Here is a 22432-nt window from a genome sequence, read left to right on the forward strand (position 1 = left end):
GCAACACATCTGCCACGCTGATCCTCAACACTGGAGCTCCACAGGGGTGCGTGCTCAGTCCCCTCCTGAACTCCCTGTTCACTCACAACTGCATGGCTAGGCACAACTACAACACCATCATTAAGTTTGCAGACGACAAACAATGGTAGGCCTGATCACCGACAACGACGAGACAGCCTATAGGGAGGAGGTCAGAGACATGGCCGGGTGGTGCCAGAATAACAACCTATCCCTCAACGTAACCAAGACTAAGGAGATGATTGCGGACTACAGGAAAAGGAGGACCGAGCACGCCACTATTCTCATCGACGGGGCTGTAGTGGAGCAGGTGGAGAGCTTCATGTGGAGAGCTTCAAGTTCCTTGGTGTCCACATCAACAACAAACTAGAATGGTCCAAACACACTGACAGTCGTGAAGAGGGCACGACAAAGCCTATTCCCCCTCAGGAAACAAAAAATGTTGGCATGGGTCCTGAGATTCTCAAAACGTTCTACAGCTGCAACTTCAAGAGCTTGGTTGCATCACTGCCTGGTATGGCAATTGCTCGGCCTCTGACCGCAAGGCACTCGAGGGTAGTGCGTACGGCCCAGTATATCACTGGGGCTAAGATGCCTGCCATCCAGGACATCTACACCAGGCGGTGTCAGAGGAAGGGCCAAAAAATGGTCAAAGATCCCAGCCACCCCAGTCATAGACGGTTCTCTCTACTACCTCATAGCAAGTGGTACCGGAGTGCCAAGTCTAGGACAAAAAGGCTTCTCAACAGTTTTTACCCCCAAGCCATAAAACTCCTAAACAGGTAATCAAATGGCTACCTGGACTATTTGCATTGTGTGCCTCCCCAAAACCCTTTTTTTACGCTGCTGCTACTCTCTGTTTATCATATATACATAGTCACTTTAACTATACATTCATGTACACACTACCTCAATTGGACCGACCAACCAGTGCTCCCACACATTGGCTAACCGGGCTATCTTTATTGTGTCCCGCCACCCGCCACCCACCACCCGCCAACCCCTCTTTTACGCTACTGCTACTCTCTGTTCATCATATATGCATTGTCACTTTAACCATATCTACATGCACATACTACCTCAATCAGCCTGACTAACCGGTATCTGTATGTAGCCTCGCTACTTTATAGCCTCGCTACTGTATATAGCCTGTCTTTTTACTGTTGTTTTATTTCTTTACTTACCTATTGTTCACCTAACACCCTTTTTTGCACTATTGGTTAGAGCCTGTAAGTAAGCATTTCACTTAAGGTTGTATTTGGCGCACGTGACAAATAATCTTTGATTTGGAATCATTTTTAAAACATTTATTCATATATATCAGTGGTCACATATCAGTTGACCTCCAAGGCATTTCTCGTCGATCCCAAACATTTCTGTCTCTTTGACCGTAGGTGCACCTAATTCAGCTGCCATGTGTGCCGGGTATGCAAAGTGTTCTGATTTAGAACCCTTTCATATGTCTGAAGGTAGAAATCGGCCTTTCCGGCGGGCCCGTAGAGCAAATCAAGTGCACTATAGGCCTAATGCTGGCAAATTTAGATTGCTCAGATTTGTCTGCAGTAAAGTAACATTGTATGCTGTAGAGATAAGATTTCCCTTTACTAGTACTAATGGGTCCGAACCATGAAAAACAGCCCCAGACCATTATTCCTCCTCCACCCAACAGCAGTATGCATTCGGGCAGGTAGCGTTATACTGGCATCCGTCAAAACCAGATTTGTCCGTCGGACTGCCTAGATGCCAGAGAACGTATTTCCACTGCTCCAGAGTCCAATGGCGGCGAGCTTTACACCACTCCAGCCAAAGCTTGGCATTGCATATGGTGATCTTAGGCTTGTGTGCGGATGCTCTGCCATTGTAACCAATTTCTTGAAGCTCCCGACGAACAGTTCTTGTGCTGATGTTGTTTTCAGAGGCAGTTTGGAACTCGGTAGTGAGTGTTGCAAATGAGGACAGACTATTTTTATGCTCTTCAGCCCTCAGCGGTCCCGTTCTGTGAGCTTGTTTGGGGCTACCACTTCGCAGCTGAGCCGTTGTTGCTCATACATGTTTCCACTTCACAATAGCAGCACAGTTAACCAGGGCAGCTCTAGCAGGGCAGAAATTTGACAACCTGATTTGTTGGAAAGGAGGCATCCTATGACAGTGCCATGTTGAAAGTCACTGAGTTAGCCCATTCTACTGCCAATGTTTGTCTATGGAGATCGCATGGCTGTGTGCTCGATTTATACACGTGTCAGCAACGGATGTGACTGAAATAGCCAAATTCACAAATGTTTTGTATTTATAGTGTATAATTGCATTGGCAGGGCCAATATGTGGTAATAATGTATAGGGCATTTAGCCTACTGCACGAACACCATTGCTCCAGTTGCATAAGCTTACATTTTTTAAAGTAATGTAAAAAAAATCTGAGCGGTAGATCTTGGCTTGCATATTGAAAGGGATTTTGACTGATATATAGTATTGATATATAGTATATTGTTTACCTGTGTCCATATTGTCCATGCGTTTCTACTGGATAGACTATCTGGTTAAAGAGAAAATAGCCTAATTAATGACGAAAAAAAGCATCTAATCAACAATAGTATTATTTCCAATTAACCCCGCGACTCTTCCAACTATTGACTTTTTTCACAACTGCCACCAGTTTGAAGCGAAAACATTTACAACAAAGACATACTGACGTAAATAAATAAAAGTGTTTAAAGAATATATGCAGTATATTTCAAACTGAAACCCTCATACTAAACATCAATGGTATTCACTAAGTTTATGGTTTATATTTAGGACAATGTTATAGAGCTTTGTCATAAAAACAACACACAACAAAATCCAGTAATATACACTCCCTTTGCAAGCCTGGTTGTGACAAAAAATGTTTATGGTCACTGAATGTGTAAGGGAATTCAGCTTTAGCTTGACTTGCTGAAGAGCTTGACATTGAGCTTTGCATGTCATCTCAAGCATGAGACACTCGCTCCAATTAAAAGACATTACTCAAATGTCCCCCGAGGAATGCTCTTGGTGCTTTCTGTAATGTATATCAGGAAGACAGAGACAGTTTAGCTGTGAGAATGTCTTCTCTCTGTATATTTTTGGGAGAGGATCAAACTGGAGAATGTCTGTGATGTTGACTCCCTTTGTCTAGTAGCACAGAGATGAGAAGATCCAGCTGTTTCAGTTAAAAATAACCAGGACAGTTGTATGGGAAGGGCTGATGGGAAGAGGGTGGGTGGGGTGGGAGCTGGGAAGAGCAGTCCAAGAGGCTGCCACCGTGGCCCCAAGGTCGGCTAATGGTTCTTGAGAGTTCTGAGTCGTACTGCAGCTTGTCTGCTCCTTTTTGTTGGAGCGTGTGTGTGTGGGTGGGTGGTTCGAAGGAAAGACGGATGTCAAAAGCTTGAGAGAATCCCAAAAGACCAAACTGAACTTTTTTAAGTTCTCACAAAACCCGCCCCAAGTCTAAAGCACTTCCAATATAATTTTACACAAAAATCCAATGATTGGTCATTAACTTAATGTGTTTTTTTATTGTAATTCAACACAAAAGTGAGAATGTATGTACCCTTCAGATACCAAAAAAACACAACAAAACCTTGAGAACACAGGCTGAGAAAAGCCTTGATATAGTCTGATTAGGATGCTGGTGGTGTGGTGTACAGCATTTTGATGTAAAACAGAAATGAAGCTTTTATATCATCCATATGGGAATGCTCTCTCTGGGCTGTCAGGAGCTTCTTCTGGTGATCTAAGCCAGTCAGAGAGACAAAGCAGAGATGTGTTGAAAGGCTTGCAACAGGAATAGTAACTTATCACCGGCCCCAGGCCCCCTGGCACTTGGCTACAGTCAGGGCTTAGGCACAGCCAGGCCAGTCTTTCCCCTCCCTGCCCCTCTTCCCCTCTGTCTCCCACTTTAGTTTTCCAAACTTCAGCTGCCACACGAAGACTTACTGTATCTGGACTGCTGTACAAATACATATTTATGTGCATGTGTGCACAGAATCTTGTCACTAGCTAGCAATTCCCATATGTGTCACTAGCTACGCATGGCCATATGTGTGTGAGTGATGATAAGACTACAGTATTTCCAATGCTTGACATGTGTGTATTGGAGAGCATTCTAGAAAGTGTTATGACCCTGGGACTTGGCCAGGAGAGGACATTTTTGTTTTCCATTTACTCTTTTTTTACGTTAAAAAGATTCCGATTCCAAAGGGGTCAGAGATATTGTCAGTGTGTTGATGATTATGGCTGGGGCTGTGTCATATGGTTCTAGTGGCAAATGGTTCAGACACGTGTGTTTAATTGGGGTTCCTCCACATTTTGACCTCTTTAAAGTGAATGTTAGCGCTGATAGATAATGCGGTGGGCAGCTGGCTGGTGGGAGACGGAGAATGTTAAGCAGTAGGATGGGTTAGAGCAAGGCTATGTAGCAGCTGCATCAACATCACTCCTGGTGAGATGTTTGACATATAAAGGTTGGTGTAAGACCGTGAGTGGCAGAATAGTATAATAGAGAAAAGGGGTAATGTGTTGTATTTTGTAAGTACGTCTACATTGAATAATTCATAGCACATAGTCTACACAGTAAATTGCATTACTGCATCATAGATTACCTCTAAACCTTTGCTTAAGTAGAGTGTTACAGTATGTGGAAGATAATATTCAAGGATTAATCCTGCAGAAGTAATTTGTCATATGAATTCAGCTTGTAATTAAAGACCATCTGGCATGGTCTGATTCCCTAAAAAGTTTTGCTTCCTGTTATTAAGTGGTTGACAGTAAACAGTTTTGGAGTTGAAAACTTAAGAGACGAGAATAACTTACTTTCACAGTTCATATCAAACCCACACAATTTGCCGAGATGGAGGACATTCAAGAAGCTGCGGTTATTTTCTGAGCAACAATGGTTACGCAGTGAATGCTAATGCTAATCAGAAAATAGGTGGACAAAGGACAAAATAAAATTGCATTACAAACACTGATACAGCATGGAGTGTGTTGCATTGAGAATTACCTGCAATAAACGAGTGTCAGAGAGTCTGAGGAGAGAGGGAGAGATAAAATGAGAGAGAGGTAAAAAGAAAATAAATGTGCAGGCCGCCTGCAGATTTGTTGTGTGAAATAGCCGTTATCTGGACAGGCAGCAAGTTCTTCCAGCTAGCATGTCGTGAGGAATACTAACGTGTGGCCTGGCATGTAATTAACAGATAAAAATGTGGGTTCATTAAATGCATATGCAGTGTCATGTGTTCCCAGTGCCACTATCGATCTGCAGGCAGGTAGGCTGCCTCCACGGCCCTTCCCGCAACACCGTACAATGTGACACTGTACATCCATCATAACCTCCACCATATTTATAGAATTTTAATTAGCTCCGCGCTCAAGCCAACATCATTAGCGTTTTTTTTTCTCTCCAGCAAACAGCCAGCCACACATGTTAATAATTTGTCTGTGAGAGAAGCAGTGGGAGCCCCTATCAAGGACACAGAGAGACATGGGAGGGGAGTGAGGGTGAGAGTGGGAGAAAGGGGTGATAGTTTAAAATGACAATGAAATATTAAGCAGTTTTAAGAAATGTAACTTAACATGTGGCATGACACACACACATGCATTAATGTCACCTTGGAATCATTTTCCAAATGATTAAATAAGCAGAGTTTCTCATTCTTCAGAGATGAACATGTCTGATAATAGTCAATATGTTGGGTGCTGTGTGAATCACGACGTGAGAGGACATGGTCACTAGACAAGATAACCTCTTGAGACGCAAACCAAGTGAACTAAAGGCTAGCACAGCTGGAATAAACAAGGCTGACATCTGCTGGCCCTGAAGAAGTGCATGACCTTATATGAGACCATGTTAAAAACAATATTCAGACAATTGCCTTGATCTGCAACATAGCCCACACTGACATTATTGCCCCCTTAATGTTCAAGGTTTCAACACCACTGCACAAACGTTTTCATCCAATAACAAATCAACTTGAATGAATGTGAATTTACCAAGGTCCAGTTTTTCAAAGGTACTCAAAAGGTATGAGCCCATCAGACCAGACCAATGAAAGACCCAAGACTATGAATAGGTAGTGCTCAGCTCAAACATCATTTCATTCATGTTAAAATGAAACATTTCTCTCCTTTCAATCAGACCTGAACAGAATTGAGGGGAGCAATGAAGAGAGTCCTGAAGTCATAATTTGTCTGGTGATGTGGACTGGAGGGCCTAAAGATTCGTTCTGGCCTTGCCTCTCCGTCTGCCCAACAAGCAAGCCAGGAGGTCGCAGAGATGACAAAACCAAGGTGAAAAGCTGCACATTTAGTGTTAGCCCCTGACTTTCAGCTTCAGCAACTGAGGCCCACTGTATGAGACTGATATCAGCTGTATACAGACTACCATCCTGTATTAGACCAATAGAAATATTGTATGTTGACCACCAACCAGCAAGAGGTCTCAAGCAGCTGTTGTGGAAATCTACTGAATACTTGTTCGTTTTGTGGCCAGATAACACTTTTGTAAGACATTTTTAATTGCATGCCAATGTTGTCAGAGATACTTTGTTGACAGTGTTTTAATTTACCCTTCGTTAAGCCCCGCCCATAATTGTGGGTAACCAATCACAGCGCTCCAATGTACAGCAAGTATCATCGAGTCCGACACCTCGGATAAACTCACGTTTAAATCGCGTGAAAGCCATTGAGGGCTAATCAAATCAAATCAAATCAAATTTTATTTGTCACATACACATGGTTAGCAGATGTTAAATGCGAGTGTAGCGAAATGCTTGTGCTTCTAGTTCCGACAATGCAGTGATAACCAACAAGTAATCTAACTAACAATTCCAAAACTACTGTCTTATACACAGTGTAAGGGGATAAGGAATATGTACATAAGGATATATGAATGAGTGATGGTACAGAGCAGCATACAGTAGATGGTATCGAGTACAGTATATACATATGAGATGAGTGTGTAGACAAAGTAAACAAAGTGGCATAGTTAAAGTGGCTAGTGATACATGTGTTACATAAGGATGCAGTCGATGATGTAGAGTACAGTATATACATATGCATATGAGATGAATAATGTAGGGTAAGTAACATTATATAAGGTAGCATTGTTTAAAGTGGCTAGTGATATATTTACATAATTCCCATCAATTCCCATTATTAAAATGGCTGGAGTTGGGTCAGTGTCAATGACAGTGTGTTGGCAGCAGCCACTCACACTGTTAGTGGTGGCTGTTTAACAGTCTGATGGCCTTGAGATAGAAGCTGTTTTTCAGTCTCTCGGTCCCAGCTTTGATGCACCTGTACTGACCTCGCCTTCTGGATGATAGCGGGGTGAACAGGCAGTGGTTCGGGTGGTTGATGTCCTTGATGATCTTTATGGCCTTCCTGTAACAACGGGTGGTGTAGGTGTCCTGGAGGGCAGGTAGTTTGCCCCGGTGATGCGTTGTGCAGTCCTCACTACCCTCTGGAGAGCCTTACGGTTGAGGCGGAGCAGTTGCCGTACCAGGCGGTGATACAGCCCGCCAGGATGCTCTCGATTGTGCATCTGTAGAAGTTTGTGAGTGCTTTTGGTGACAAGTCGAATTTCTTCAGCCTCCTGAGGTTGAATAGGCGCTGCTGCGCCTTCTTACGCTGTCAGTGTGAGTGGACCAATTCAGTTTGTCTGTGATGTGTATGCCAGGAACTTAAAACTAGCTACCCTCTCCACTACTGTTCCATCGATGTGGATAGGGGTGTTCCCTCTGCTGTTTCCTGAAGTCCACAATCATCTCCTTAGTTTTGTTGACGTTGAGTGTGAGGTTATTTTCCTGACACCACACTCCGAGGGCCCTCACCTCCTCCCTGTAGGCCGTCTCGTCGTTGTTGGTAATCAAGCCTACCACTGTTGTGTCGTCCGCAAACTTGATGATTGAGTTGGAGCGTGCGTGGCCACGCAGTCGTGGGTGAACAGGGAGTACAGGAGAGGGCTCAGAACGCACCCTTGTGGGGCCCCGTGTTGAGGATCAGCGGGGAGGAGATGTTGTTGCCTACCCTCACCACCTGGGGGCGGCCCTCAGGAAGTCCAGTACCCAGTTGCACAGGGCGGGGTCGAGACCCAGGGTCTCGAGTGATGACGAGCTTGGAGGGTACTATGGTGTTGAATGCCGAGCTGTAGTCGATGAACAGCATTCTCACATAGGTATTCCTCTTGTCCAGGTGGGTTAGGGCAGTGTGCAGTGTGGCTATGTCAGAAACGGAGAGAAAACCGTTTAAATGGCTAAATAATTTAACAGTGCACCAGGAGTACTTGCTACTGTGATTGCTGAAATCCACAGTCCGTTGGAGTATTTTTAAAATCCAGCATCATACTTTTGTTAATTATTTTGCTTATTCAGCTGATTAGCTAGCTTTCAGTCTCATTTACCATCAAACGCTGCTAACGCTACCTAGCTAACTCGCCACTTTAATATAGCTTGTTTTCTCCAAACGTATGCCAGCTAACTAAGTAAGCAATGTTATGAATACAACTCCAATCTGCTGTCGACATCAGGATACGATTTGAGAGCACTAGTTAGCTCCAAATGTGGTTAAAGTTTCGACTGCATGCTGAAAGTGAAGTCATAGCCATTCAGTGGCTACGTACACTACAAACTAGGTGCCCGTGAAGTAATTGTAATGAAAGTCCACCATAACATACCCAAGATTTTCCTGATTAGCAAGGGGTCGTCTGTGTTTAATCTCATTGTGTATTAGAAACACAGTTTGAGATCATCGTGAGGGTATTTCACCAGTGGCTGAATGGTGAATTTGGCTGCCTGGGAAAATGTCCGAGGTTGCAACTGTAACCAAGCAAAGGATCTATTTTTGCCATTATGTAATTTCACTTAGATTCCTATTAAGATTAATGGATTTAAATTAGGTAAAGATTGTTAATGTTCGCATATTTTAAGTAGACACACTGTACTCAGTACAATGCCAATCTTGAATGAATCATGTGAAGCTGAAGGGCTCTTTAGCTGTGGTCCAGCAAAGCCTGTTCTGGCCACTTGATATGTACAGGGGCAACCATGATGACCTCGCAGATGCTACGGTATAGAGACATAGTTCCATAGAGACATTATAGACATAATATTCTGCGGTTGGTGTTTTTTGTAATGATTTAAGTGACCATTGTGCTGTTGTTGCTGTTAGAAATACTAAGGTTCCAAAGACAAACCCACGTTTTATTCGTAAGAGAAATTTGAAGTGTTTTAATGAGCAGGCTTTCTTTCATGATTTGTTTTATTTTGACTGGAGCAAGATTGAGCTTATCTCTGATGTGGAAACTGCCTGGAAATTATTTCATGATGGTTTTTCCCAAATAGTAAACAAACATGCCCCATTCCGCAGGTTCAGGGTTAAAGGGCAGGATAATCCATGGTTTTCTTCTGAGCTGTCTTGTATTATTCACGACCGTAATCTAGCCTGGGCTAAAGCAAGGAAATCATGTTCTGATGCTGATTGTCTTATTTTTAGGCAGTTACAAAACAAGTGTTCCTTTCTTCTCAGGGAGGCCTATTCTGAATATTTTATGTCTGTTACCACTGAATGACCCTGAATGACCCTAGAACGTTTTGGAAGGCTATTAAGTCTGTCTGTTAACATTAATGAATTACCGTCATGTGTTTTGAAGGACTCTGTTGCTATATGACAAAACTGAAATGCTGAATTGTTTCAATGTGTACTTTGTATCATCTGGTAGGCTGTTTGATTCAGTGTCCTCTCTCTGTACAACCCTGTGTGGATGAACCAGTGAGAGCTGGTAAAAGTTTGAGCTCTTTGCCATTCTCAGTGCAGGTGTTACATAAAGCCCTGAAATCCTTAGATCAGAGAGAGCCTGCAGGTCCTGATCTTTTGGATCCCTACTTTTTAAATCCGGCAGCTGATTTTATAGCTGAACCACTTACTTCTCTGTTCAAGCTAACCCTGGAATATAATGAAATTCCAAAGATCTGGAAATCAGCATTTGTCCTACCACTTTTAAAAGGGGGAGATCCAACTATTTTAAATAATTATAGGCCAATCTCAAAGCTGTCACCCCTGGTGAAAATACATCAAACCCTTGTAAGTGAACAGCTAAAATACTTTTTATTTACTATTTTAGCAATGTAACAAATCGGGCTTCAGGAAGAGGCATAGCACAATTACAGCAGCCATGAAGGTTTTAAATTATATCACTGAAGCTTTTTATTGATCTCTCTAAGGCTTTTGATACAGTTGATCATGCTATACTAAGGCAGAGATTGTCGAGTGTATGTCTTTTGGAGCATGCAGTTGCATGGATTGCTAACCATCTGTCTGATAGAACTCAGTGCACTCAATTTGATGGGCTTATGTCTGTTAAATTGTCTGTCTTGAATGGTGTGCCCCCAAAGCTCTGTACTTGGTCCTCTCTTATTCACTATTTACATAAATGATTTAGACAAAAGTCCAAAATGCACAACTTCATTTTTATGCTGATGATACTGTTATTTAGTGTTGTGCCTCGTCTCTTACAAAAACTTTCCAGAACATGCAAACTGCTTTTTAATACTGTTCAACATACCTTGTATCAATTGAAGCTTATCCTCAATACTGACAAAACTAAACTAATGGTGTTTTCTAATGCAAGAATATAACAGCAGATTTCCACTTCATCTGAAGAGGAGTAAGGATCGGACCAAGATGCAGCGTGGTAAGTGTTCATGACGATTTATTAAAAACGAACTGAAATACAAAACGATGTGATGAAAACCAAAACAGTACCGTGTGGCGACAAACACCCACAAACCAACAGTGAAACCCAGGCTACCTAAGTATGATTCTCAATCAGCGACAACTAACGACACCTGCCTCTGATTGAGAACCATACTAGGCTGAACACAAAAACCAACATAGAAAAACAAACAGACTGCCCATCCCAAATCACGCTCTGACCATACTAAATAAAGACAAAACAGGAAATAAAAGGTCAGAACGTGACAAAGAAATAGACCTCTGAACCTTTCACCTATTACTACCTGTCAGGGCAAGGAGATTGAGGCTGTAACCTCATATAAATATCTTGGAATTTTAATTGATGACGGCCTCTCTTTTAAATTGCATATTCAACAACTTTCAAAAGAATTGAAGCTGAAATTGGGATTTTATTTTAGGAATAAGGCCTGTTTTTCTTTTGAAGCCAGAAGGAGGCTAGTATGGGCTAAATGTATGCCTTTACTAGACTATGGGGATATTTAATATATGAATGCTTCCACTCAGTGTTTGAGATCAATTGACACTCTTTACCATGGCACTTTGAGATTTATTTTAAACTGCAAAACCCTTACGCACCACTGCACTTTGTATACCAGGGTTGGCTGGCCTTCTCTAGTCACTCGTAGGCTCAGTCATGGGTATAGTTTTATTTACAAAGCCATTTTGGGTTTACTACCTTTTTCTTTGTGCATTTTTTATTGTTCAGAAATGTGGTGGGTACTCTCTTCGTTCGCTGGACTTTATCCTGCTAACTGTTCCAAATGTCCGAACTGAATTTGGTAAAAGGGCTTTTATGTACTCTGCGCCATCGTCTGGGAACACCTTACAAAATACTTTTAAACTGGAAGAACTTGTCCCGATTGGTGTTTTTAAATCACTGATGAAGGATTTTGAGGCTGATTCCCTGACCTGTCAATGTTTTTAATTTGCTGTTTTATACTCTTGTGAATTCAATGGTTTTTACTAGATTACTTGTAGTTTGTATTTTTTTGTAATGACTTGGTTCTGCCTATCTTGGCCAGGGCGCTCTTGAAAAATAGATTTTAATCTCAATGAGCCCTTCCTGGTTAAATAAAAAAAAATAGAAGCGCCTAACTGTGCCTCGTGTACCATCGCACCATTTTTATTTTGATAATTGGTTTTCTTTTGTCAGTCCACATACCTTTTCACACACACACACACACACATTTGGGGGTGACCTAATATCACCACAGGGTAGGTGTAATTCACAGGTGGCTGGTGGCAACATGTATTGGGGAGGACAGGCTCATAGTAATGTCTGGAAAGGAATTAATGGAATGATATCAAACATAAGGTTTCCATGTGTTTGATCCATATGTTTGATACCATTCCATTCACTCCATTCCAGCAATTATTATGAGCCGTCCTCCCCTCACCAGCCTCATGTGGTGTAATTACATGGACCTTTATCTGTTCCAGGCTGCACTACTGGCTGCCTGTGAACTCAATCGCTTTGGGCATGTTCTGCTGTTGCTTGGAGACTGAATGATTTAACCCACATGTGTCACACTCATTCCACGTAGGGCCGACTTTTAAATCCTCCTTTGGACTTGATTGCTGAATTGAGGTCACTGATTAGTAAGGAACTCCCCTCACCTGGTTGTCTTGGTCTTAATTGAAAATAAATATTAAAAACAAGCAGACACTAGGTCCCCCATGGAATAAGTTTTACACCTCTGATTTAACCCATTATTTATAACAACCCTTTTATATTTTACAGCATCACCAGAAGCAAGCATTTAGAAAGCTCTGCATGACTGCATAGTAGGTGAGGGGCTACTGTTCAATGTATGCTTGATATTCAAGTGTTTTTACAGCTTTTTGTTGTATGTAATTTAGGCTTGCATATTTTTTTTCCAGATAGGTCTTTCAGACAGCACCATGTGACACTTGAATTAGAAAATTGGGAGTCCCACGATGTGACCGGTTCGGTTATGAGCTGGCTGAAGTCATTCAGGGAACACATCCATAATCCTGACCTTACTGTTGTTATTTTAAGATTTTGTTGTACTATCATTTATTTGACTATCCCTAGGACAACTATTAGAGCTGCTAACACTGGGAGAATATCTAGAGGTGGGTGTACTGCGTTACTACTACCAGTTAGGTTGATGTTTGGGGTGATTGGGGTTGATGACAAATAATCTTGTCAGCGGCGTCGTCATGTGTGGCGGATGGGAGGCAGTTTGTGCTGAGAGGCCCCGTTAGTAATTAATCACTGTGTTCCAGTAATACATTCCTTCGATCGGAGCGTCAGGGAATAATTTCTCTGGACAGTGGCCCATGAAAGGTCATCCACACCGCCCGCCACTGGCCGGTCATTGGTCATTCCGGGATGGCACCAGGCACAAAGCTCATCCAGTCAATGCAACTTAATGATTTATGCACATATGAAATGAGTCCCGGAAACATCACGGCCAAGTTGGGATTGAATTATTGTGTTGCTGGAGTTTCTAGTCACTGCTACAGTATGAGTGAAATGCTGTCTACTGGAGCAGTACAGGTTCTCTGGAATATGGTACAACTTCTGCCAGGGCTTCAGGCAGTGGACAGTGTGACTGGAATTATAGAGTGCAAGAGATTTGGTGAAATATAAATCATTATAATAATAGTAAAAAATATATATCTTATTGATCATCTGATTTACCATCTCAATAAAATGATGTGATCATGGCGATCCACCATCCAGTTGCTGATTGTCTGTGAAACTCTGTGAACATAGAACGCCGCCACGGAGAAAAGAACTGAGCTCTAACACATGTGACACGGGTTCAATCCACCGAACTGGTGTTCTTCTGCACTATGCATCACCATTCTCTGGCCTATTTTCATTACTTACCATCCATGCTCTGTGTTGATACATACCTGGCCTCCCAATAGGCCTGTGTTGATCCCGGTCTGACAGTAAAATCAATAAAATGCATTCCCTCAGCCTCAGCGTCGGTGGACATAAAAAATGCATTTTGAGCTCAGTCTCAGGAACATGAAAGGGATCGACATATAAGGGCGTCGGCGAGGTTTAAGTTCGCCGGTCTTTGGTATAAATAAACAATAAAGTGGTCACTGAGCTTACTGAGGAATTTTCTGCGATGCTATATTGAATTTTTCACAACCACCTGGGATACATGTATTCTACCTTAATGAATTTGTGTACTTCTATGGCCTGTTAGAGATGTAGATGCACTGTACACAAACTCCCAGGTACATCCCGAGTAGCGCAGCGGTCTTAGGCACTGCATCTCAGTGCTAGAGGTGTCCTTACAGACTCTGGTTCAAGTCCCATTGTGGGTGCACAATTGGCCCAGCATCTTTAGGGTTTGGCCGAGGTAGGTCATCATTGTAAGTAAGAATTTGTTCTTAACTGACTTGCCTAGTTAAATGAAGGTAACACTAAAAATATCCTGTGGGAAAGGCTTCGGTAGAGTATATTGGACACTTTAAACGCTGCATTCATTACACAGTGTGCAAGGAATCTGTAACTTACATTGAAAACAAATATTCTGAAGAGAATAGCTGATGCTACACCCATAGATACACTGCAGAGTCTGTCAAACTTGCCATGAGACAGATGAACTGATCCAAGGCTATTACACTCATAAAACCACATTTTTTTTGTCACAGATCATTTGGAGCCAAAATGGTGTATAGTTGACTAAACTCCTTGATCTAACGCTTTGGCGTTTTTCTCACATCACAATATTTCCCTACCCACACAAGCTTTTCAGATCAACATACTGTAGACCAAAATTCCACACTAGCACAAAGCGATTATCGAGGCCGTAGCTCTCTGGTACCATAAGGATGTTGTGATGCAGATGTAAAGCCCTACCTCCTTATTTACTCCCTCCCTCTGTCGAGGAGCAGGAGAGGACCTCTCTGTCAATAGCACAACCTAGTGAGTGTACATTGCAAGTTAGTGGTGGTCCCCTTGGCAGGTGGTCTGATCTCCGATACAGATCTGTACTACAGGGATGACACACAGAGAGAGCTGAGGAGGAGCCTCCCCTCAGTGAGGAGTCAGGTCCCTGAGGCAGTCCCCCCAATAAGCTCAAAAACACCCTCTTCAAAGCAGCTCGTCTCTCACCCACACATACCATCTTCCTGTCTCTCTCTCTTTCACTCTCCTATTATCTCCCTTGCTCTCTCTTTTGTTCTTCCTGTATGTATCTGTTAATCTCCCACTCTGCCACTCTCCCTCTGTCTCTCCTTCTCTGCATCTTACCAGATCTCTTGACCACATTCACTGAATCTCTCATCTCTTCCACACCCCCTCCATTCTCCCCTGTTCCCTCTCTCTGTGATTGTGAGTAGATTCACTTATACAGTGCTTTCAGAAAGTATTCAAACCCCTTGACCTTTTCCAAATGTTGTTGTTGTTTTACAGCCTAAGATTAAAATGGATCAAATTTATAATTGTTTTGTCACTGGCCTACACACATTACCCTATAATGTAAAAGTGGAATTATGTTTCTCGAAAGTTTTACATGTTCAGGTGTTCAAAATGTTCAGGAGTAAAAATGTGCTTAACAAGTCACACAATAAGTTGCATGGACTCTGTGTGCAATAATAGTGTTTAACATGATTTTTGAATGACAACCTAATGTCTGTACAGTGAATCTCAAACACATATTCAAACAAAAGACCAGGGAGGTTTTCCAATGTCTCGCAAAGAAGGTCACCTATTGGCAGTGGCGTGTATACATGGATTGCAAGGGAAGCCAGGCTTTCCCAAAAAATGGACAAAAATCTATTCATAAATACATACATTATTTTGTATCTTTCGTCTCTTTGTGTTTCATAAATGTAAATTTGCAAGAGGCTGAATGTATCTTGCACGTTACAGCATCCATGTGAACGAAGCAGTGCCCCTCTGGATCTATCTGATGCTGTCTGGTCAGAAAGAGTATGACATTATTGCTGTCCGTAGCATTGAATGCAAGGGAACCAGTGAGCATTTTTCTTCCCTTGATAATATTTGTAAGTAATAGCCAATTAGCATTGAGCTAAACTGAGTGAGCTCAGCTGTTAATGGTCCTGGCGCACCAAAAAAAAGTGTCAAGGGAAGCCAGTTTGGATTTGGCTTCAGACCAATCACATCACAACCCAAAGGTCATTATTGACAGAAAAAAACATGAATTTAGCATATATTGCATCTTCTTGTGTTGTTGTACTCCAGTGGATAGCTAGCTAGCTAGCCATCTAAAATTGTCTCTTTCTTAAATAGCCATGGATGAAGATATGGATTTGGACTTTTTATTTAATTCTCCGTACTGGCCAATGATTATAATGGTGATTCTGATCCAACCATAAATTCATACATTGTGCCCTTGGCCAGAGAGGAAGGAAGTTCAACATGTAGCTAGCTAGATGTAATATGCTAATTATAACTAGCGGGCCTGACGTATCATTGCCCATGAAAGGAAGTTAGGCTAGCAAGCAAGTACTTTCCTGAGGTAGCCTAGGAAAACAAAAACTTAAAGCATGTACTGTATGACAGTTATAGATCGTTTAGGCAACATGAAAGAGGAGGATGGCATTGGCGTTTCTCTACAAGTAGGGCAAGTCGACATGTTTGTTCTACTTGCACGCACACACAGAAATCAGTACCATGGACAGCCACATCATATTTAGCTTACGTTAAAACTAAATAGTTTTTGCTGTCTTTTAGTTGTCACTGTATTAGACTAAGCATAGTTGATTAGAGGATGTTGAAATGTTGAAGTTGAAAGGGTGCTGGAATAGTGGAGGCAGCTCCTGTTTTCTTTGTGACGTGATAACTCTTTGTGGTTATTAGCCTGACCATGCTGTAGGTCATCAATCAATCAATTAATCAAATGTATTTATAAAGCCATTTTTACATCAGCAGATGTCACAAAGTGTTATACAGAAACTCAGCTTAAAACCCAAAACAGCAATCAATGCAGATGTAGAAGCACTGTGGCTAGGAAAAAGACCCTAGAAAGGCAGGAACCTAGGAAGAAACCTAGAGAGGAACCGGGCTCTGAGGGGTGGCCAGTTCTCTTCTGGCTGTGCTGGGTGGAGATATTAAGAGTACATGGCCATTTAAGGCCAGATTGTTTTACAAGATGTTAATTCATAGATGATCAACAGGGTCAAATAATTATCACAGTGGTTGTAGAGGGTGCAACAGGTCAGTACCTCAGGAGTAAATGTCAGTTGGCTTTTCATAGCCGAGCATGCAGAGGTTGAAACAGCAGGTGCGGTAAAGACAGAGAGTCGAAAACAGCAAGTCCTGGACAAGGTAGCACGTCCGGAGAACAGGTCAGGGTTCCCTAGCCGTGGGCAGAACAGTTGAAACTGGAGTAGTAGTATGACCAGGTGGATTGGGTACAGCCAGGAGTCATCAGGTCAAGTAGTCCTGAGGAATGATCCTAGGGCTCAGGTCCTCCGGGAGGGGAGGGAGAGAGAGAGAATTAGAGGGAGCATACTTAAATTCACACAGGACACCAGATAAGACTGAAAACTGGGTTTGGTCTGCTTTCCACCAGACACTGGGAGATAGTTCACCTTACAGCAGGACAATAACCTAAAACACAAGGCCAAATCTACACGTGAGTTGCTTACTAAGAAGACAGTGAATGTTCCTGAGTGGAAAATCTATGGCAAGACCTGAAAATGGTCTATCAATGATCAACAACCAATTTGACAGAGCTTGAAGAATGAAAAGAAAAGAACAATGGCCAAATGTTGAACAATCCAGGGGTGGAAAGCTCTTCGAGGCTTACCCAAAAAGACTACAACTGTAATCGCTGCCAAAGGTGATTCTAGCATGTACATCTAACATCACCCAGAGGTTGAATACTTATCTAATCCATATATATTAGCAATTAATTTCTCATATAATTTGTTTTTACAGATGTTAGACCATTTCTTCCACTTTGACATTACAGATTATTTTGTGTTGATCGTTGACAAGACATGACCATTTTAAAATGACATTTGAATCCCACTTTGTAACACAACAACATGTGGAAAAGGTAAAGGGGTGTGAACTTTCTGAAGAAACTGTAGCTAACTCACTTTGCTCATCCCGTAGCGTCGACTGCTGACTGTTCAGTTGTGAAATTCCAGGAGTTGGGAAAGAGATTGGGGATTGGCCCTAATTTTGATTATAATTACAGAGGAAAACACTTTGCCTGTTCCCTCTCCTATCCATGCCAGATTCAGATGACATCGCCTGGTAATGACACCGTGTTCGCCGAAGGAGTGCAGTTTCACGCTGAGACTCTGAGTGGGCCTCGGAAACAAGCGCCCTTCTTTCATCTCTGATGCGTTACAGAGACTAGCAGCATCTCCCTTTAGATCCCACCGCTTGGTCTGTAATCAGGAACCATCTCGTACATCTCTCTCCGAGTGCATTGCGTACTAATTAAACAGATTGTAACTGTGTTTTGACACAGTCAGTCGAATTGATCTTACTTTCAACCTCGCGACTGGAAACGAGAGGAGCTGAGGATTCCGTCTCAGATGTTTCTGCTTCAAAGATTTTCCAAAAGTTTGATAACCAGTGGGACTCTCAGCAGGTTCAAAATATGGAACATGAAATTACAGCATGATGATTACATGTGTCTCTTCAGCCCCACACTACTAATGGACTTTAAAAAAATGTCTTACGCACAAACGTCTTATTCTTCCAAAGACCAAATATACCTACTCTGTATTTTTATGTGTTCCAGACCAGATGCATTGAATAATCGTCCAATGGAAAATTGGTTTCCAACTTCCTGTTTATAGTTGGTATAAAGTAAGGCACAATTGGACAGATGTTCCAACTGAAAAAAAGATGGAAGAAATATGCTAGACAAGATCTATAAGATATGTATTTTTTTATTTAACCTTTATTTAACTAGGCAAGCCAGTTTAAGAACAAATTCTTATTTACAGTGACGGCCTAGGAACAGTGGGTTAACTGACTTGTTCAGGGACAGAACGACAGATTTGTACCTTGTCAGCTCGGGGATTCGTATCTCTCATGGACAGAAGCACGTAACATAAATGGTAGTAGCGTCTGTCATACAGACTGTGGGATGTGACAATTAATGAGGAGCTTTGTTCCAGTACGCTTCTTTTTCGTTACTGATCATTTGGACATATCACAATTTTGCAGGAGCTCTCATCTTTCGAATTTCAAAAGAGGAGGGGACATTTGGGCCATAAACGTGCCTGATACTTGCTGAGTTTCCGTTTAGGGGTTTGGAGACTTCGCATGTCGCGTTAGTGTCTCTCTCTTAACATCTATCCCCAGAATTTAATCGAGCATCTGACGCAATTATGCAAGATTTTAATTCTAATGAGATACTGAAATTCTGTACAGTTCAGGACGGAAAATAAATTAACCCAATTCCCTTCTAAATTGTTTAATGCCATTGCTGACGCGTTCTGGAGCAAGCTCCATCATCAGAGCACTATTAGATACATTTTCATATCACTTTCATGTTGCAGCATGTGTGTCATTTATATCATTGTACCCCACTCTTATGCCTTAGACCTATAGACAGATGGGATTGCGTATGCTGTACTTTAAAATGCCAGATCAAGATTATTTTCTCAGTACAACACACGTAAATTGAACTCTTCACTTCCTATTCTTGGTTATTTTGTATGAATGTGTATCACCATATTGTGTATGTCACAGAGACATACAAATAGTAGTGGTATTGTACATTTTGTAAAAAGTTTGAATTAGAATGAAGCTAGGACATTCATACAAAGAGTGAGTTAGTTAGAATTTAACTGTTGGCATACACAGTTTTTTTTTTTTTATGAGAGAATGAGCATGTTGTACTGAGATTATGTCAGTCCTCAGAATCTGGTAGAACATCATCCATAGATGTTAATTCTGTAATTGTTTTGACTATCTCCTGAATCCTGTCCATTTTTTACATTTATTGTTTCTTTATTATCTCCTGAATCATGTTGACTAATTGAGACAAAGATTCCTCTCTGGGGCTTTTCGCTGCTAAATGTATTTATCTAATTAACTTGTCAGCTGCGTGTATAAAATTAGCGTGGTTGATAGTGATTGTAACCCCGAAAGAAACACAATAGCCCAAACAAATCATTAAACAGGGAAATTATACTCTTGCATAATTAATGTACAAATAATTAATGGAATATTTTCCCAAATGGTGAGGATAGATCCGATGATGAGATGATTTCATTATGCTTAGGCATATCACATTAGTCATACTCTTGATCTACTCTTACTCTTACTTCTCCCATTCAAATTGATTAGCTACACTGTATACAATGGCTGAGAAAAATCTCATGGTTACCTAGCATGTTTTTCTCTTTCTAGGCTACATGTAAAACAATTCTCTTCAAAACAACAATGTCATTCTTCAATCATGACTATATTTCATACCCAGTGTTCTTGGTCTTTCTAAAGAAATGTCATTCCATTACGCTGACTAACAGACTATAATTACATAAAGTCCATCCAGTAACCTACACGTTTCTACTACACAGGCACTACGATCGATGCTGCTGTGGGGAAGAGACCAAAACATATGTTCCTTCCTCCTTCCCTATTCAATAATCTCTGAAAAAATAAGAGCAAGAAGAAAAATACTATTGTTGTGATCTGTTTGTTCCTTCTACCTTAATTGCTTCATTAGTTGTTGCCGGGTTTAAATGCTCCTAAATCATCTATTACTGATCTCACCCATGTACAGTTAAGGCTCAGCGTCAGCTCCTGACTGGCGCAGCGATCTAAGGCACTGTATCTCAGTGCAGGAGGTGTCTCTACAGTACCTGGTTCAAATCCAGGCTGTATCACATCCGGCCTTGATTGGGAATCCCATAGGGTGACGCACAATTGGCCCAGTGTCGTCTGGGTTTGGCCGGGGTAGGCTGCCAATGTAAATAAGAGTTTGTTCTTAACTGACTTGCCTAGTTAAAAAAAGATAAATAAATACCAAATAAAAATAATTGCCTTATAAATGAGACCTTAAAGAGAGGGGGTGGTGGATAAGGAGAATCTAACTAAGGATGTAGTGAATATAACCCATGCATGCCTAACAGTGGTGTGACACTGAACATCAGTGAGGAACACTTTTTTTTTTAACTAGGCAAGTCAGTTAAGTACAAATTCGGATTCACAATGATGGCCTACCCCGGCCAAACCCTAACCCGGACGACGCCGGGCTAATGTTGCACCAACCTATGGGACTCCCAGTCACAGCCGGTTGTGATACAGCCTGGAATCGAACCAGAGTCTGTAGTAATGCCTCTAGCACATAAAGCCTCAGTGTTGACAAGTCATTCAGGGCATGTGCACCTGTTTTGAGCCCCACCTGTTTAGCTACAACAACAACAACAAACAAAACCAATAATATATATATATATATATACTGTAGATAGATAGATAGATAGATAGATAGATAGATAGATAGATAGATAGATAGATAGATAGATAGATAGATAGATAGATAGGATAGATTTTTTCTGTCATTCTGCCCCAGAACAGGCAGTTAACCCACTGTTCCTAGGCCGTCATTGAAAATAAGAATTTGTTCTTAACTGACTTGCCTAGTTAAATAAAGGTAAAATATATATATTTTCTTTTGCCTGTTTTGCATGTTATTTTGACATTAATACATGTCACATATCAGTTTGCAAACAATGTAAAATAATATATAATTGAGTTAATAAAGCCGCATTTGCTTTATTGAGTAAGGCAGCTCCAAAATGCAGGTGTTTCAGCCTACTTAGCTCAGTGCATTGTTTGCTGGTGGAGCAGCCAGCGGAAAATACGGAGTATAGGGGTTGGTAATGGCCCAACGTCGTTCGGGGTAGGGGAGGGTTTAGCTGGCCTGGATGTCCTTGTCTCATTGTGGCAGGAGTCTCGTCCTTTGCCAAGTCCATAGGGTAGTTGCACCGATGAGACCAATTGGATATCACGAAAAAAGGGGTAACGCCATGGGACAGAAATGTTTGAATACATTGGCCATGCTGTCAATCCAGCATGACTTCTGCCACGGTCAAAACAAACTGGAAACTAGGAACTGGGAAATCTCAGACTTCAGTGAATTCAAGACACTGGGAACTTTGGATAAAACTCGCTCCGACTGGGACAACGCAGAAAATAATTTTGAACGGTCATCCAACTGAGAATTCCAAGTCAGGATTTCAGGGCTCTTTCTAGAGCCCACAAGAAGGACCGCTAAGCCACCTTCCTGTTCAAGTGAGCACAGCACAACAAGGTGAGTCCAAAAATGTATTGTATGCTGCTGCATAAATTATGTAATATGCCAGGGAGATATGTATACGGTAGCTAAGAAAGTAATACTAAGTGTATGTTGTGTAATAAGCTGTTAATAGCCCATGTGCCTCACCCTAATCATTTGTGACCTTCCCTCTCATAATTTAGCCTACTGTTCTGACTTGGTGGTGCACATGTAGCCTATAGCCTGTTTTAGAGAAATGTAATCATCAAATATTGTAAGAGCTTTCATTGTCTGCTTATATGCCCCCTTAATGCATCCTACAATTCTGACTTAATGTACAGGGAGAATACTGTAAGAACGGCTCATGTTCTGAATTCTGTCGCTGTACATTTCAAAATTGCTGAACAAATAGTTATATTGACTATGTCCATCCT

The 22432-nt window shown here is 41.6% G+C and overlaps 1 long non-coding RNA gene across 2 annotated transcripts; it reads left to right on the forward strand.

Annotated features, from left to right (window-relative positions):
* Positions 1–12270: 12270 nt before the first annotated feature.
* Positions 12271–13497, forward strand: LOC118395121 (uncharacterized). 2 transcript variants are annotated; one of them, XR_004827900.1, is made up of 3 exons: positions 12271–12387; positions 12530–12577; positions 12670–13497. It is a non-coding gene; the product is annotated as an uncharacterized LOC118395121 (long non-coding RNA). The 2 variants fall into 2 exon arrangements; XR_008065462.1 differs by lacking the exon at positions 12271–12387 and having other exon boundaries at positions 12475–12577.
* The last annotated feature ends 8935 nt before the right edge of the window (positions 13498–22432 follow it).

This window comes from Oncorhynchus keta, chromosome 15, assembly GCF_023373465.1.
Source record: "Oncorhynchus keta strain PuntledgeMale-10-30-2019 chromosome 15, Oket_V2, whole genome shotgun sequence".
In the NCBI taxonomy this organism is placed as follows: domain Eukaryota; kingdom Metazoa; phylum Chordata; class Actinopteri; order Salmoniformes; family Salmonidae; genus Oncorhynchus; species Oncorhynchus keta.